This window comes from Heloderma suspectum, chromosome 2, assembly GCF_057233095.1.
Source record: "Heloderma suspectum isolate Gila_16-S chromosome 2, 16-S_ref, whole genome shotgun sequence".
NCBI classification, from domain to species: Eukaryota; Metazoa; Chordata; class Lepidosauria; order Squamata; family Helodermatidae; genus Heloderma; species Heloderma suspectum.
Window position 1 is genome coordinate 239868222 of NC_139459.1, and position 12783 is coordinate 239881004.

Here is a 12783-nt window from a genome sequence, read left to right on the forward strand (position 1 = left end):
CATGAGTCCAGCCAAGCAGGGCAGCTCAACAAGCGGGTCCAGGGCATGCAAGCAGGGGCTGCAGCTCGTTGGGCACCCAGACAACCCAGAAGGAGGTGAGTCCGTCATCCCTAATGGCAAGACAAATGACACCACTTACACTCTTTTGCTTTAGTATAAAAAGGTACAGCTGAAAGAATACCTTTTTAAAGGGATGCAAGCAGCCTGTAATAGACTTGATTGATAGTTTAATTGACTACAGGTGTCATTGATATAATCACTGGGCCACATTTTAATCTGTTTAGCTGGTATTTGAAGCCACTGTGGCTTTTTAAAAAATAATGTTTTAATAATATTTTTAATAATTATTTTTTAATAATAGCCTATCCAGCTAATGATTAATGGTGGATTTTATTTATTTCTAAGAGAAGAATCCAATGGGCCACTTTTGCCCCCACCAATTCTCTTGTGCCCTGCCAATTCTGTTATGCAAATGGCCCCTACCACTTGCGCTTCCAGGGCAACCCAAAATGAGCAGAAATGTTTGTTTCTGGAAGGAGGCAGGCCAGTGGAACTCCCTTGCGCAAGCTCCGCCGACCTGCCTCCTTCCAGAAATGACTGTTTCCTAGGGATGTCTCAAGCATGGGGGCTCAAGCTTGGTGGGTTTCCACCAGTTTGGCCCCCCAGACACCAGTGCAGCCTGCTGCTCTTGCCTGAGTGATAGCATGGCCTGTTCTGTAAAGGCCGATTTGATGTAAAATTGGCCCTTATTGCAAAGGCCTCCTCCACCTGGGCTCTTAACTCTTCATGCTCGCCTTGCAAGGAAGGAGAGCACAAGGGGCCGCTGCTGCCTGAGCAACTGCTCCCTGCTGCCTCTTCCACCATGGCTGACAAGCACCCCCACCTCCCTCTGCCGGTGCCCAGAAGAGAGGGATGCAGTTGCTCATGGCAGCAGGATGGGAGCCAAGAAGAAAGTGCCAGGGTGCTTCCCTCTCAGTTCCCACCCCACTGCCTCTGCTGCCTCCATGTGACCCCACCTCCCTCTGGCAGAGAGAGAGGTGACCCCACCCCACCAGTGCCTGGCAGAGAGCGATGCAGTTGCTCTCGGAGAGCTGACTGGGAAGCGGCTCATGAGGGAAGTGGGTAGCTGCTTGCCAGGCTCCTGTGAACCACCAGGTGGCTCACGTCCCAGCGAGAGTAGGGGTGGGCAGCTGGCAGTGGTCCAGCAAGCAGGGCATGGGGCGGACTCAGGTGAGTTTGCCCATTCCTAGTGTTCCCATTCATTTGGGGGCTTCCTCAGAAAGCGCTAAATCTCCCTTGCGTGAGCCGTGGGTCCCGCTTTCACAACGGAATTGCCGGTGCCCACAGCTTGCAGAAGAGAATCAGCAGGGTGGAAAGGAATTGGTGGGGGTGTAAGCACTGTTCTCAAAATCCCTCAATCCACTCAAGAAGGCATATTGTGGTTTTAGTGAGATGCAAATGTACAGCATCGAGTGCTATACTGCCAAACGAAGCTCCCCACGGGACTCCCCTTTGCTGCATTGGGCTGCCTGACTTTTGATGGTAGTATCTCATGGCCAAAAGTCCCCACAGAACAAAGGGGAGTCCTGGCAGTGACTCTCCTGAGCCATGCAGAGGCCTTGCCTTTTGTAGCCTCTTCATGTACCACCACTGCTGGACCCACCTCTGCCTGCCAAGGAAGGGAAAGAGGTGGGGCTGGCAAGAAACGAGGGTGGGGATGGAGAGGAGAGTGGAGGAACAATTTTCCTCAAACTGTTGGATTGAATTTGGAGAATGTTCCAAGTTCTTTTCTTCAGAAGAACTTGGATAGTTTCCAAGTTAATCTGAGGAAAGCTTAGGAAAGCACAACCATCTCTAGTTAAGAGTAGTTGCTATTGTCTGAAAGATGCTAGCTCCAGTCTCATCTAATTCATGAACATTCAGGCACACCTCCTATACATCCCCCCAAGTGGGTTGTTGTCGCTCAGCTCATCATTGGCCTATGTGTGGCATCTCTTTTCATCTCTGTATGGGTTCCTCTTCATACAACTGACAGTGGTCAGATGCAGCTGGTACAGACTTCTAGGTAGATGCTATGTAATTGCTGTCCCACAGGCTGTGTTGGTGCACGCGTGAGTTTCTTTCCTCTACCTGAGCTTGTGCCCTTAGTCTGCCTGCATCATGATTATAAATAAAAGTGTAATATGCAATTGATACACAACTTGGTAAGTAACAACCAATGCAGATTACTATCTTTATGGACTGATATGGCTTTCTGCATTTAAATAAATATTGACTTCATTACATGCAGCATTTGTAGGAGTGTACATTTCTAAATCAAAAACAGAGTAAGTCATAAGAAAAAAGGAAGTTTTTACAGAAGCTCCGTAGCCCAATTAAAAAACAACACATGCTATGCAAACAGAATGGGATTAAATACGTTCGCCTTTGTTTTGCAACTTTATTCTAATGCTTTTTGGGAGATCAACATGGACGATTTTCATAAGAAATATGTACGTTTAATCAGAGCCATTAAAAACAAGTCAACTTATTATTCAATCATGTGCTCTGTTTTCAATTAACCATGTGGCACTGATTTTTGAAGATGCCTAGGTTTGAAATATCCAGTACATTTTGTCATATTGAGAGAGAATGGTTTTATTTTAATTGCATTTGAGAAAGAACTGGCCCTTTTGCATTATGCATTATATCAATTATCATGGTAGAAGAAACACACAGAATGCATTAATTATAGGTTGTGACCCAGCAAATCACGAAAATGCTTTCCTGGAGTAAATTATTGCCACTAATTAGCTTCTTGTTTGCCAGCGCTAGACAAAATTCAAGTGATCTATTGTTAATATTGGTTATTTTGTATGATATTACTGACATATTAAACACTTGTATTTGTAGAACCTTATATGCCTCCCCCTGAACTGAAACAACCATAAAAGTGATATTGAATAACCACAATACAGAGGAGTGTATGTGCAGCACCCAGGTGTGCACCTATGTTTTTTCCACTGACACAGACTTTCATCGGCTGCCTCACAAAACTCTTTCTGAGTTTAAGAACAACTTAAAGTCTGAAGACATATAATACAGTTTGACTGCTGAAGCAAGACTTCCCCAGTAAACTTGCCTGGGAACCATAGAATCATAGAATAGTAGGGTTGGAAGGGGCCTACAAGGCCATCGAGTCCAACCCCCTGCTCAATGCAGGAATCCAAGTCAGAGCATCCCTGACAAATGGCTGTCCAGCCTCGTCTTGAAGGCCTCCAGTGTGGGAGAGCCCACCACCTCCCCAGGTAATTGGTTCCATTGCCGTATTGCTCTGACACTCAGGAAGTTTTTCCTGATGTTCAGTCGGAATCTGGCTTCCTGTAACTTGAGCCCATTATTCCGTGTCCTGCACTCTGGGATAATCAAGAAGAGATCCTGGCCTTCTTCTCTGTGACAACCTTTCAAGTACTTGAAGAGCGCTATCATATCTCCCCTCAGTCTTCTCTTCTCAAGGCTAAACATGCCCAGTTCTTTCAGTCTCTCTTCATAGGGCTTTGTTTCCAGTCCCCTGATCATCTTTGTTGCCCTCCTTTGAACCCTCTCCAGCTTGTCTGCATCCTTCTTAAAGTGTGGTGCCCAGAACTGGACACAGTACTCCAGATGAGGCCTAACCAGTGCTGAGTAGAGGGGAACTAGTACTTCCCGGGATTTGGAAGCGATGCTTCTATGAATGCAGCCCAAAATAGCATTTGCCTTTTTTGCAGCCACATCACATTGTTGGCTCATATTCAGCTTGTGATCGACGACAATTCCAAGATCCTTCTCGCTCGTAGTGTGGTTGAGCCACGTATCCCCCATCTTGTAACTGTGCATTTGGTTTCTTTTTCCTAGGTGCAGAACTTGGCATTTGTCCCTATTAAATGCCATTCTGTTGTTTTCTGCCCAGCACTCCAGTCTATCCAGATCACTTTGAATTTTGTTTCTGTCTTCCAAAGTATTAGCTATCCCTCCCAATTTTGTGTCATCTGCAAATTTGATCAGCATTCCCTGCACCTCCTCCTCCAAGTCATTAATAAAAATATTGAAGAGCACTGGGCCCAGGACTGAGCCCTGCGGTACCCCACTCGTTACCTCTCCCCAGCTTGAGAAGGTCCCATTGATAAGCACTCTTTGAGTCCGATTCTGTAGCCAACTGTGGATCCACATGATCGTTGTTTCATCTAGCCCACTTCGAGCTAGTTTGCTCATCAGGATATCATGGGGCACTTTGTCGAAAGCTTTGCTGAAGTCGAGGTATATGATGTCTACAGCATTCCCACGGTCTACAAGGGAGGTGACTTGATCAAAAAATGAGATCAGATTTGTCTGGCAGGACTTGTTTTTGACAAATCCATGTTGGCTTCGAGTAATCACTGCATTGTTGTCAAGGTGCTTCCAGATGGATTGCTTTATGATCTGCTCCAGAATTTTCCCAGGGATTGATGTCAGACTGACTGGTCTGTAGTTCCCAGGTTCCTCCTTTTTACCCTTTTTGAAGATAGGGACAACGTTAGCCCTCCTCCAGTCATCTGGCACTTCCCCGGTCCTCCATGATTTCTCAAAGAGAATAGACAGCGGTTCTGAGAGCTCTTCTGCCAGTTCCTTTATGACTCTAGGATGCAGTTCATCTGGCCCTGGAGATTTGAACTCATTCAAAGTAATGAGGTGTTCCTTGACCATATGCCTGTCGATCTCAAGCTGCAATCCTGCCCCTTCAGCCTGTACTTCGCCTTTGCCAGGGGGGTCATAGACCCTCTTTTGGGAGAAGACTGAGCCAAAGTAGGAATTGAGCACCTCTGCCTTTTCTTTGTCATCTGTTATCATTTTGCCATCCTTATTTAATAGCTGAACAACCATTTCTTTCCTCTGCCTTTTACTATGCACGTAGCTGAAGAAAGCCTTTTTGTTGTTTTTAGCATCCCTCGCTAACCTCACCTCGTTTTCCGCTTTAGCCTTCCTGACGCCATCCCTGCAATTCTGTGCTACCTGCCTGTACTCTTCCTTTGTTACTTGGCCTTCTTTCCACTTCCTATATGTGTCCTTTTTTGTTTTCAGGTCATCCCTAAGCTTTTTGTGAAGCCACATTGGCTTCTTCTGTTGTCTTCCACCTTTTCTTCTTGTTGGAATTGTTTGTGATTGTGCCTTGAGAATTTCCTTTTTTAAAAGTTCCCACCCATCTTGGACTCCTTTTCTCGCTAGCATTGCTTGCCATGGGACCTTACTGATCATTGTTCTGAGTTTATTAAAATCAGCTTTCCTAAAATCCAGGGTACGCGTTTGAGTACACTCGGCTTTTGCTTCCCTTAGAACCAAGAACTCAAGTACAACATGGTCGCTTTCCCCCAGAGTTCCTGTAACTGCTACTTTATCCACTAAGTCATCTCTGTTGGTTAGGATCAAGTCAAGGATAGCCGATCCTCTAGTTCCTTCCTCTACTTTCTGTAGGAGGAAGTTATCCGCCACACAAGTCAGGAATTTCCTGGAGGGGCCATGTTTTGCAGAATTTGTCTCCCAACAAATATCGGGGAAATTGAAGTCCCCCATTACTACTACATCATGCTTCCTTAAAACATTGGCTATTTGCTTTTCAAAAGTTTCATCCTTGGCTTCTCCTTGATTGGGTGGCCGGTAGTAGACTCCGACCACCAGGTTCCTTTTATTCTTTGCTCCATTTATTTCAACCCAGATGCTCTCGATGGGGCTACCAAGCTCCTCCTCCTGTATTTCTGTGCAGAGATATGTATTTTTCACATACAGTGCAACCCCGCCTCCCTTTCTGTTCCTCCTGTTCTTTTTGAACAAGTTATATCCTTCAACTGCTGTATTCCAGTCATGAGAGTCATCCCACCAAGTCTCAGTTATACCTATCAAGTCATAATTTCCCTCCTGTATTAAGAGTTCAAGTTCGTTCTGTTTGTTTCCCATACTCTGGGCATTAGTATATAGACATCGAAGACCATGTGCTTCATAGTCTGGCTTTCTTCCTACATGTGTCTGAAGACTATTATTGGGCGCTATCAGCGCTGTTCTCTCCATTGCAGTGCATGCGCCTACGTCCATTGTTACCCCCAACATTACATCTCCCTTCCCCGTAGGATTCAGTTTAAAGCCCTCCTGATGAAGTTCTTCATGCTGTGGCCAAACACATTCTTCCCAGCCTTTGTGAGGTGCAACCCATCCCTAGCCAACAGCCCATCTTCCAGGAAGTATAGCCCGTGGTCCCAGAATCCAAATCTCTCTCGTCGGCACCACCTTCGTAGCCAGTCATTCACCCGGAGTATTTTTCGTTCCCTTTCTATCCCTCTTCTAACTACTGGAAGGATGGATGAGAAAACTATCTGGGCCCCAAAGTTCTTGAGTTTCCTTCCCAAAGCTTCAAAGTCTGACGTGATCTCTTCGTAGCTCCGCTTGGCGGTATCATTTGTTCCCACATGGATGAGAAGAAAGGGATACCTGTCAGTGGGCTTTATGAGTGCAGGCAACCTTTCAGTCACGTCTCTAATCTGTCCTCCCGGGAGACAACATACCTGGCGAGTCCACGGGTCTTCGCGACATACTTGGGTCTCGATCCCACGCAGCAAGGAGTCTCCCACTACTACCACTCTTCTCTTCTTCTTCTTGTAGGCCTGGGTTTCATCGCCTCTGTTTGACTGACCTTCAGCCTCTTGCTCACTCTCATGCAGGTTCCCCTGTGATTCTTCCTCTGCAGGCTGTCCTCCAGTCTCATCTGCAAGTACCTGGAATCGGTTCCACAGCTCCACCGCTTCCACTGGTGCAGAGTGGCGTCTAGTTCTTCTTCTCCTAACTGTCACCGTTTTCCAAGGAGTATCCTCTACTCCATTTTTCTTCACCTCAGCATTTCCCACTGCCTCATCTTGCTGTTGCTCTTCAAGCTTCTGGTCTGCCCTTTGCTGCTGTAGTTCCCCCATTCTGTCCAAGAACTCTTCGTGTTCTCTTATTCCCCGGAGGGTTGACAGTCGCCGCTCCAGTCCACTTACTTTTTCCTCCAGCAGCGTGATCAACTTGCACTTGTTGCAGGTGTAGGCCATGTTGTTCTCAGGCAAGAAAACAAACATTGCACACACCTTGCAGGTCACCACCACTGGAGAGTCTTGTCCTTCCATAGCCTCTTCTCCCTTTTTGTGTCTAGCTTTGTGATTGTTCTAGACTAGCCTGTGCCTGCTCCTCTACTCAGTAGAGGTTAAAAGCAGAGTCCCACTGGTGTGGAAGTGTGTGTTACAAGACAAATAAATGGGAAAAAGTTAGTAAAAAAAAATAAAAAAAAAATGTTAGGGGCCTCCCCCTTGACCTCCCCTGCCGAACTCCCCTGGCCAACTCCTGTTTGCTCCCCCTGTTTGCTCCCCCTGTTCGCTCGCTCTCTGGGAGCTTGCCTGCTTCTGTAGTCCCTGGACCAGCTGGAGCAGCTTGCTCTGCTCTGCTCTGCTCAGCTGGGAGGCGGGAAACAGACTGAAGCTTCCCGCCCAGTCAGCTGCTGGGAGTACTCAGGCCACACCCCTCCAATTCAGTTGGAGCTCTCAGAAGCTCCTGGTGAGCTCACAGCCAGTCAGAAGGATAAAGGGCAGCGCCCTGGGCTTCCTGCAACCCACTTACCTCTTAGCCTCTGTCTCCTTTGTCTCCTTTGTCTCTTCAACCACTGCAACTCCCCTGGCCAACTCCTGTTTGCTCCCCCTGTTCCATATGTCCCATATGAACAATAGTGGAGTCTGAGGCCAATTACAGCTCCATTTTGTAGCAACTCTGCTACTATCTTGTAGGCTTAGTAAAAAGTTTGTCCAGCGGCACTGGGACATGATCCCAGGGCATAAGCTGAGGGCACATGATGCAGCCACCTTGCTGAAACTAAGCAAATCTATGCCACCTTGGATTCGATGATGGAAGAAAGTCAGAACATAAATATACTACATAAATAAATAAGCTGTTCTGATCCCTTTGAGGAAAAGGGATGTACAACTTCAAGTTTGTGGATGAGAGCATTTTAGAGGAAAACTGCTTCCAACTTACTATTATTAATTAGATTTATTAGCTGCCCAACTGGCTGGCTACCCAGCCACTCTAGGTTGCGTACAATACGAATAACAACACAGAATACAACTGAACAAAACAACATTGCTCTAAAAAAAACACCCCAACCCTAACCCACCCCAAATGCCCACCTGAACAGCCAGGTTTTTAAAGCCTGGCAGAAGCTCATCAAAGAGGGGGCATGGTGGAGGTCACTGGGGAGGGAATTCCACAGAGTGGGGGCCACAAGAGAAAAAGCCCCCTCCCTAGTCCTCACCAGCCTAGCTGCCCTGGCTGATGGGACAGACAGAAGGCCTTCCAAGGCTGATATGCATGTTATGGAAACACGTTCCCCACTTCCGAGTGGTGAGAAGTTCCAGGACCACTAATGCAGGGCTGAGAGACAGAGCACTGGAGACTCTGAAGGAAGGATCAGTGGAGACTTATGCTGTTTGTATAATTTTTGCATCATTAACAAATATACAAGCAGAGCCCATTGAAAACAACTAGACACTCTTGCCTCTGGCTGCAAATCCCCAGAGAGAAATGTGTGCATCCCAGAAAGGATGCATCCACAGTTCCAGCAAATGCCAGCCAGAAACTCAAATTCTCCATCCTCTTTCTGTGTCCATTAAAACTCACAATTAAAACTCACAACTGCTTTTCCGGCGCAAATCTCTGCTGAGCACAGATCTTAGACCTCACACATATATGTGAACTGCCCATTCAGGATGATTTCCACAGTCATTAAAAAAGTGTTAACATGCTTTTGTCAGGGTCTTGACTATTCACAATGAATGGCTTAATCATTCACAGTGAACTGTCCAAACTCACTGGCACCAGATGGATTATATGTCTGCCTTTTTCATAAGGTGAAGGCAATTACAGACAGTTCGCAACCTCTCAAGTAGCTAGATTTCTACAAGTAGGATTTTTCACTCCTTCCCTCTCCTAGTTCACTTCCCTCACTATAGAACCAAAAGACTGGCATTCTCACTGCCACCAGCATGGGAAGTATGACTGAGAGCCAGTGTAGTGTAGTGGTGAGAGTGACGGACTGGGAGCCGGGAGATCCGGGTTCTAGTCCCCACTTGGCCATGGAAGCTCACTGGGTGACTCTGGGCCAGTCACAGACTCTCAGCCCAACCTACCTCACAGGGTTGTTGTTGTGAGGATACAACGGTGAGGAGGAGGATAATGTAGGCCGCCTTGAGTTCCTTGCGAGAGGGAGAAAGGCGGGGTATTAATGCAATAAATAAATAAATAAATAAATAAATAAAGGGTATCACTGGTTAAACGCCCACGATCAGACTCCTCTTTGAGTAGCATAGAGTCTTACCTTTTCCCAGCTTCCTCTCTCATGATAAGCTTCTCATGTGACTATGGGCTCTTGTAGTCCTTTTTTAGACTGAAATAACAACACAGGCGGGTTTTCTTCCCTCTATTTACTATACAGCAGGAATGGGGAAACTTTAATTGATCAAGGGCCTCATTCCTTTAAGGGATATCTTTCTGGAGCTGCGTGGTGGTGGTGGTTGAAGGCAATGCCTTTTTTCTCTGCCACCCCCTTTCCTCTGTCTTCAACTCCTTCTCTCTCTTTCTCAGCCATCATCTTGATCTTCTTCAGTTAATGCATGCCTCCAAATGAATATCCTGCCCAGAGATTGTCTGAAATAAATTCCCCCCTACCCTACATTATTACCCACCCAGAGCCTCTTCAATTGCTTTATTTCCCCCAATTAATATTCTGCCCAGAGAGCCCCACAAATGGTAACTATGAAAGTTAGCATGTGCTTTCATGTTGTCTTAATATTGAATGTGCTTGATCAATAGGTCATGGGAGGAAGAAAATAACCTACCCACATCCTGAAGCAGGTTGCTGAGTGTCACTCTCTGAATTTCTAAAGCAAGGGGGGTAGTCCTCCTTCACTGCCCTGTGTAAATGCCTCTCAATCTGCACATCCTCCCCCCAGCCCACCCCACTCCCTGCCTGCACTGTGAGGCTACACAGTGTGCCTCTTGTTCTACTACTGTCTGCTTCTGGTTCTTGTCCTACTTCAATACACACACACACACACCTAGCATGCCCCTTCCCACTTCAAGGGAGAAATCCTCAGGAGAAGACTAGTCTAGGGCCCCATCTACACCAGGCTTTTACTCCGGGGCAGGTGCAAGTTGAGGTCCCTCATGATAGATGACACAGTCATGACTTCACAGCCATCCGTGGTTTTCACCTGGAAAATGTGGAGTTCCAAGGAGTTGTTTTAATGCAATTTGGGGGGTTTGCTGCGGGTTTCCCTGCGGTTGTGGGTCATCTGTTCCTTCCCCAAACCAACTTTGCATGTTGCAGTGAGCATGTTGTAGGTGTGCGTAGTGCCTGCGTCACTCTGTGATGCCCCCTTTACTCCCCCATCCCTTCACAGCTGCGCAGTTAGAGGCACAGAGGAGAGTTTTCATCTATTTAATCACACTTTTGCACAGTTTTGCAGCTTCATATCTTCGCAACGGTTGTGGACTCAGTACCCAAGGGCCGGGGGGGGTCTTGGGGGAGGACCAACATTACTCTGGCCACCATTTTGGAGTGATGGCTAGGCACGTAGCACTCACACTTGTGAGTACGAACCATCACAAGAGTCTCGGGCTGGGGAACTGACAAACTGTTGGTGAGGAAATGAAGGAGCACAAAACACCCACTTTTTACCTATAAAGGGACAGAAAGACACAGCAGAGCCCCTCAGATACAAAACAGCCACTGAAGTGTCGCACCCCCACACTCACTGGACTGCACAGCTGCGCATTTCAGTAAAATGGCCCCCCAAAAGGGCAAGGTGAGTCTGTAAGGGAAGCGCACAGTAAATCACGAGTGTATTGCGGGGCATGCTGATTCAAAGCCTCATCGCTGTGCAGTTGCGATGAGGTGGGGGGTCAAAGTGGTGCCATATAGATGGGGCCTAGCTCTAGGTAGGTCATCAAGAGCAGTGGCAGGTGGACTAGAATGGGAGAAAAAGAGTGGGAGCCAGGCAGGCACACACACAAGCTCAGAAGCCTGACCATGGAAGCTGACTGTCAGGATTCCTTTTGCCCCCACTGAACTTCAAAATGCTGAATCAAACACAGACAAGAGGATTCAAGGCAACAGCTTTAATCCATTACTTCAAAGGGTCATACAGATGCAAATTCTCAGTGACTCTAAGTCTACAAAGGAAATGCCTTCAGAGGGTTCAAAAGATAGCTATGAAAGTTGCCCACCATTTGAAAGTAAGGCAGTCTCACTAGCCTAACTTAAGGGGTGGGGGGAGGTCTTTCTCTCTTGTGAGGCTTCTAAGCACAGCTGTTCATGCTGGGTCAGTCGGGGAGACCATCTAAGTCCTGCCCCAGCCATCTCTCTCTTGGCTCTGCATCTGCACCTGGCGTCTGTTAATTCAGACTCTCCAAACCCCACCTCGCCCTGTTCACCAACTCTCACGGGAGTGTGTGTGTGAAGAGGGTCCCTCTCCATCCAGCTGGACCTTTGAAACCCAAGAAGCCTGCCTAGCCATGTCTGGACAAGCCTGGGAGGCTACTTCCCCCATGTCTGGTGGTTCCTGTTCAGAATCTGAACTACAGTCCCACTCACTGTGCTCAGAGACACCCCTGACGCTGACCATTGTATTTTATGGTGCATTTTGTGGTTTTAATTATTGTGAACTGCCCAAAGAGCTTCAGCTATTGGGTGGTATAGAAATGTAATCCATCCATTCATTCATTAAATAGCGTAGCTTAGCATTCTTCGGAAAGATACTCTAACCACCATGCTCTGTGTTTGGACCTCTGAGCTTGCACTTCTGCCTTCCTGTTTCCCAGGTTTTCTCTTTTGCTCTCACTGTGATCCAGCTGCCACTGGGAGGACCATGAGAGAGATACCTGGAGGTAGGCAGGTAGACAAGGCTTAATGACAGAGCATGGCAGTTAGAGCAACATAGCATCTTTCAGAAAGATGCTCTAGCACTGTGACCCATGGTTGGGCCTCTGAGCTTGAATGTGCATCCCAAAATCTCTCTTTCTCTCTTATTTTCCTCATTACAGCAGCAGGTTTGTAGCCAGAAGAACAAGACCAGGAGGGAACTAAGCATGTGCATCCATGTGAGCTCTGGAGCCCAACTACAAAGTGTGGTGGCTGGAACATCTTTCCATTCCAAAGGGCATTACAACCATTTAGCTGTCTTGCTCTGTGGCTGAGCCTCTACGTTCATGCATACACCTGCCTGCCTTCAGATTTCTCTTGTTCTCTTGCTCTCTTCAAGGTAGCAGCTGGATCATAGTACAAGGGCAGGGAGAGGAAGAGAGACCAGGCAGAGGACTATGTGAGCAGGGAAGATCCCTGCATAGCTGATGGAGAGAAGGAGGCCAATGGGGTTACCAGAGACCAAGAAAAACAAAATTGCATGGCACAAGCCAGATTTTTATCTAAAAAGAACAAAAGTTTACTAAGTTCATGCTTTTACTAAAACTACAACAACAGAAAAGAAAAAGAGTTATGTTTCTCAAGCTCATGAGCAAAGATGAAAAAGCAAATTTGGAATAAATACACTACACCTGTGCTATATATATATATATATATATATATATATATATATATATATCCTAGATCTAGTGAGGCATATGATTTACCTTAAAGTTAATTCCTTTCTTTATTGAGGAAACAATCCTATAGGCTGCACGCTTGTTAGAATCACAGAATCATAGAATAATAGGGTTGGA